We start from the raw sequence: 6,604 nt of genomic DNA, 5'->3' as shown, positions 1-6,604 counted from the left end.
TAATATTTCTATGTAGATGTTAAAGAGCATTTCAAGGATACCTTTAAAAAAAAAAAAAAAAAAAACATTTCCTCATGTTTCATTTAAATAGTCTTTATGATCATTTTAGAAGAAAAGACAAATGATCTTCATCTTGATAATCACATTTTTGGACTTGAATAAAACTTGCTTATTTCAATGTCATTTAATGTCAACATGAAGCATATTTTTAAGTTACTAACAAACTGACAATATATACTGTATATATATATATATATATATCTCTCACACACACTGCATATCCTGAGCTGATGTATAGGCAATAGAGATGTATTGATCTCTGTGTTTGGACTGGGAAAATCCATCTCCTAATCCATGTGGGAGTATTTAGGCACAGGGACGGCTATGAATCTGCAGGAATCTATATGAAGCCATACTGCTTTACTTATGAGAGTGTACAAGATGACAGCAGAGCCTTTCTCAACACAGGATCTCGTTAAAGCTCTCCCTCTGTCCACCACAAGTATCTGATAGCAGCCGTGAACCCAGCACTGGAGGTCTCATTTGAGATAATAAAAGAATTCATCATCCCGAGGGAGTTCAAGAGTGATGCTACTATGTGTAAGTAGATTCTGCTCTGATTCAGGCAGCAGTCAGTGTGTGTGTGGCCGGCACCGCGGGCAAGCATCTCACTCAGCCTTTCATATTTTCTTACAATAACCTTTCAGCCATAGACACCAACGCTCACACGCCCACATCACATACAGAGGGAAGGTGTTTATACCCGGCTCATATAGAGGTTGGCTGAGTGAGTGTGTGTGGTGTGTATTTATAAAGATATCTATTTTATGAGCAAACACATACTGTTTTGTCTATGGAGTATGATTTATAGAACAAACAGTGGCACATAAATATTTCACATTTCATTTCCCATTTAGTACAAATTCATTATTTATTTTTTTAAATGTAATTTATTCCTCTGATGGCAAAGTCTTCAGTGTCACATGATCATTCAAAAAACATTCAAATATGCTGATAACTTTTGTGTTCAGTTATTAATAATGGTCGAAAACCGTTTTTGCCACTTAATATTTTAATAATATAATATAATTCATATAATATTTTAATAAAATAAATTCAGCCTTGGTGAGCATAAGAGACTTCTTTCAAAAGATTCAAAAGAAAAAAAAAATTATTATTCCAAACTGTCTAGACTGCTAGTGTACATATGCATATACATATTCATATACATACATATATGGACAGGTTTCATGTGACTTTTGTAAAATCAAACTAAATCTTTCATTCATTAAATAGTCCATGTCAAGTGAATAATTATTGCTCCTAACCATTTCAGTTGCTCTCTTGTTCCCTTGGGAGAGGAAAAAAAGTGGTGAGCTAAAAGGGGTGATTACACACTTAATCAATGAAATGTCAATAGGAAATCAGTTACATAAATGAAGCACGTTTCAACAAATTACAAGATTACCTGTTGCTATAGAAATATCACGCAGCTGAGCCTGGTTGCATCATGCCTTTGTCTACAGATGCTCAGAGCAGCATGGTTGAAATTAAGATGACCTCTGATGTTGAGTTATATTTCTGTATAGCAATTTTCTTCTTCTAATGGAAAAGAAATTGACGAAATAAAACTTTGAATATTTCATATACTGTATGGTTATTTATGATTTTCTTTCTTCTGCAAATAGCACACCTATTATATGCAGACCTAAACCCAGCAAGTATATATTTAGGATTTATCTCTTGTTTTATTACATTTAGCTGCATACTTTAGTTTTAAAGTTTGCGTAGTTCTGGTTCTGGCTTCCAGTTGGATAATACAGCACTTCAGCCATACTAAAAAAAACAGCTATGACATCTGAGCATTGTGTGTACAACAGCCTTAAGATATGAAGGCATTCACAATACAATTTAGCAACTGTGAATTTTCTGTTCTATACACTCATGAATTGGATGTATCATGACTGTAGCACGATAGCCAAAAGTTTGGGGTCAGTAAGATTTTTTTTATTTTAGAAGAAATGATCACTTATTCAGCAAGGATGCATTAAATTTATCAAAAGTGGCAGTAAAGACATTTATAATGTTACAAAAAATTTCTGTTTCAAATAAATGTTGTTCTTATGAACTTTCTATTCATTAAAGAATCCTGAAAAAAGTATCACTGTTTCCACAAAAAAATATCAAGCAGCACAACTATTTTCAGCATTCATAATTATAAGAAATCAGCATATTTATATGTTTTCTGAAGTATCATGTGACACTGAAGACTGGAATAATGGCTACTGAAAATTCAGCTTTGCCAACACAGGAATAAATGACAATTTAAAATATATTGAGAAAATAAATCAAAAATACATGCAGGCTTGGTGATTAAAAAATCTTACCGACCCCAAACTTTTGAATGTATGTGGGCTGAATATCCTTTTGTTGGTTGTTATGCATATTGGCTAAGTAAGTGGCGGTCATAACCTTTAATAATTTCTAATTGGATTGCAAGAAAAGTCTATTGAAGACCTCAGTAATGGGTGTGCTCTATGCAACACATTTCACCTCAAACACTGCAGTCACTTGACTGATGTCTCTAGTGGTCAATGATCTTGATGCATTTCCCTCACGATAGAGCTTCAATATCCCAACTAAGCCATTCGTTCATGCAGCATCTGTTTATATGAGTCACTGTGTGCCTTAAGTTTTTCCAAACAAATTATGACTTGATTTTGTGTACAAAAGAAGTGTTGTTTTTATGATTAACTGCTGGGAGTCCATTTCTACTTAAACGTTTCTTCTCCTTTGGACATTGACTGTATTATTATTGAACCTTCTGCTATTCATTTGTTCTTGCTATATAATTTTAGACTAATTTGCAGAGATGGGCATCAGTACTTTACTTTACTATTAATTTTTCTGACAACTTTTTACTTTCACTCCTTACATTTTATTACACAAATATCTGTACATTCTACTTCTTACATTTTCAAACCAGGCTAGTTACCTTAGTTCATTGCGTGCCTTTTTCAACCTAATGTAATACAGAAAACACGATCCCCCTCTGGTCTAGTATTTCCTAGCTATCACGCACCACAGATGTAGGCAAATCTACGAAGCTAACACAAAGCAAGAAGAATGGCTAACATTATGAATGAGATAGAGGGAGTTAGCGATGTCGACATGACAGAGAAATGATAAGACATTCACAGGACTGTACAGCGCAAAATATGTCGAAAAAATCGGTCTGTTCGATGCATTTAATGACATGTATTTAGTCCAAAGTCAGTTAATAACATCAGTTATTTATTTCATTATATTTCATTTATTTTATTTCATAATTTATTTGTGACCTGACATCATATCACATAATGAGGCTATTTTATAGTACTCTATACAGTGATAAAAGGCTAAGTCGATTAGCACTGCATTATAAATATACTTTATTTTATAAAAATACCTAAGATGGCTTGAAGAACACAGATAAACATCTTGGGATTCGTATGTAACCATGGTTCCCTGAGAGGGAATGAGACGCTGCATCCTCTAGTGGACACTTTGGGGAATGCTGCCAGCATGACTGGTGTCTGAAGCATGTGTGAAAAAACACCAATCCTATTGGTCCACGTGGTCCGTGATGTCATAGGCGGGTGCCCGCAAGTATAAAAGGGCAGCTGCTGAATACGTCGCCAACTTAGTTGTCTGAAGGAGATGTAAACAGTCAGGCCGAAGGCATGGCGAGGGGACGCAGCTTCTTGGTCCCTCTCGGGGGAACCATGGTTACATGCGTAACCCAAGACGTTCCCCTTCTAGGGAACTTGTGCTGCGTCCTCTGGGGGACATTTTGGGCAATGAATAGTCAACTATGCCATGCCGAGGCGCATGCCTGTCCACCTGTTGAGAGACCAAGGAGGTGACAGACATACACCTAACCTTTCCTCAGAAAGGGGCCAAGCCATTGACACCTCGGGCCACTCACATAACTTGGCAGAAATGGAGAACCCAATTCAGATAAAGGGGAACATCCAAACTAAAGTTAAGAACACAGCTATCCTTAGATAGCTATGCTATGTGAGCAATACTAGCCTGGATACACAAGACCGCTGAAGAGGCAAACTAGAAAACCTCTAGATAGGAGCTCAAATAGATTGCTACTTAAAGCCCAAGCAGGCCGAAGGCATGGCGAGGGGACGCAGCGTCTCGTTCTCTCTCGGGGAACCATGGTTACATGCGTAACCCAAGACGTTCCCCTTCTAGGGAACTTGTGCTGCGTCCTCTGGGGGACATTTTGGGCAATGAATAGTCAACTATGCCATGCCGAGGCGCATGCCTGTCCACCTGTTGAGAGACCAAGGAGGTGACAGACATACACCTAACCTTTCCTCAGAAAGGGGCCAAGCCATTGACACCTCGGGCCACTCACATAACTTGGCAGAAATGGAGAACCCAATTCAGATAAAGGGGAACATCCAAACCAAGGTTGAGAACACAGCTATCCTCAGATAGCTATGCTATGTGAGCTATACTAGCCTGGATGCACAAGACCACTGAAGAGACGAACTAGAAGCCCTCTAGATAGGAGCTACTTAAGAGAGCTAAGAGAGCAACTAAGAGATCGCTACTTAAAGCCCAAGTAAGGGGAGTAGCTGCTGAGCTAGAATACAGCTATCCTCAGATAGCTATATCTTAATGGTCTTATGAAAGGCTCGTAGACCAAGACAAACAATGTACTGCTAGCCTCAGATAGCCATCAAGTAAGACCTTTGCTCAAAACTGCCCAGACCCAGTGTTGCCAATTTAACTACTTTGTAGCTAGATTTAGCGACTTCCCCGCCCCTTTTGAGACTTTTTTCAATAGTTTAGGGACAAATATAGCACCTTCTTGGACAAACCTTATCCAAGTTCTCATCTTGCCCACTGATTTACATTCATCTTTATATAGATCAGTGAATGTGCCATTATGATGTCATCTAGTGACATTTAGCTACCAGTTTTAGCTACTTTCAGTTGAAAGCAGTTGGCAACACTGCCCAGACCACAGAGAGTAGGCTATCTGCCTACAACCCTAGCAGGGGAGATAGCTATGTTTTCAGGAAAGGGCTCACTGCAACTGCAATCTAAAACACAGCTAGCCTCAGATAGCTGTATTAAGTAAGTGCTGAGTCTTTGTCTAGGAATCTTCTATTCAAGGATAGCTGTGTTCCAGCTCAGAGTCTGCTCCCCTTGTTGGGGTTTTTAAATAGTGGTCTCCTTGAGCCCCTTGTCTAGACTGTGCTGTCTCCCCTGTTTGGGTTTAAGTAGATGGCCCACTTCCGTGGTCTGGGCAATCTTCAGCCTTATCTGAGGGAACTGCTATTCGAGGATAGCTGTATCCAGCCCTCTAGTGTTATTGCCAGTGCTTACATCAGGCTTTGATCTTGGACTAATGATGTTTTATGTGTTCACTCTTTAGCGAATCATTTAATGATGGTTCAGATCTCCCTCATGTGAGCTTCTGGTCAATAGCATGGTGGTTGCTAGCCTCTATGGGACTACACTGATTGGGAACCTGCATTGTATAGCCATCTAAGGATGGTTATATTCCAGCCATTGTTATGGCAGGACGGGCTTACTTGAGGAACCCAACCTAGTCTTAAAAGCCAGGCTAGAACACATCTGCCCTCAGACAGCTTTATTCCAGAGCAAAGTAAGATTGTGCTGGAGCATAACTATCCACAGACAGCTACACTCTAAGCGGGGGTTGACTTTCACTTCAAGCCCTGAAGATGGGGAACAGTCTACTCAGCCCAAACTTAATAAGCGGGATTCAGAGGGACCGCCCACTTAAAAATACCCAGAAGCCTGGGGAGTCAGCCCACTCCTAAACCCATCCGGCTTGACACAGGTAGGAACATTCCCCATGATAACCACTCGCGTGTGGTTGATAGTGTCAAACACAGTGCTAAGATCCACCCAGATAGCAAAATTCCTGAGGCCCAGATCAGGCCCACACCTGACACTTTCATCTGACCCACATACCGCGTGGAATGATGGCACTTGGGCGGTCCGCTCCTGTTTGCCAGATTTGGGCCACATCAAGCCATAGAAAGGTCCAGTGTCAGCCATGAATAAACTAAATAAAACAGAACTGGCCCAAATCTGGGCCACATTGATTTTAATTCTGGCCCAGATCCGACCCAGATCCAACACCTTGCTTCACCCACATACTGTGAAAAATGATGGCATTTGGGCGGTCCGCTCCTGGTTGCCAGATTTGGGCCACGAGCAAGCCAAACGAAGGTCCAATGTCAGCCATGAATAAACCAAATAAAGCAGAACTGGCCCAAACCTGGGCCACATCGATTTTAATTCTGGCCCCGATCCAACGCCTTACTACGGCCCACATACAATACACAAAATAATGATCTTTAAAAAAGCATCATATGACCCCTTTAATGAATAGCTTCGTGTTGGTCTCGGGTTTATAGCTGAACTAAAACTATATGCAGTAGGCTATGCTGCTTTCATAGACGTACGCACACACATTATTGCACACTACAACACAGCACGGAAACTTTTATTAGTAAAATAGCTTCGACAGGCTACTGACTCGCAACGTAATATTTCCCTGCAATGA

Source organism: Sinocyclocheilus rhinocerous, unplaced genomic scaffold (assembly GCF_001515625.1).
Source record: "Sinocyclocheilus rhinocerous isolate Xijiao unplaced genomic scaffold, SAMN03320098_v1.1 scaffold1458, whole genome shotgun sequence".
NCBI classification, from domain to species: domain Eukaryota; kingdom Metazoa; phylum Chordata; class Actinopteri; order Cypriniformes; family Cyprinidae; genus Sinocyclocheilus; species Sinocyclocheilus rhinocerous.
Note: the sequence above shows the minus strand (reverse complement) of the source record.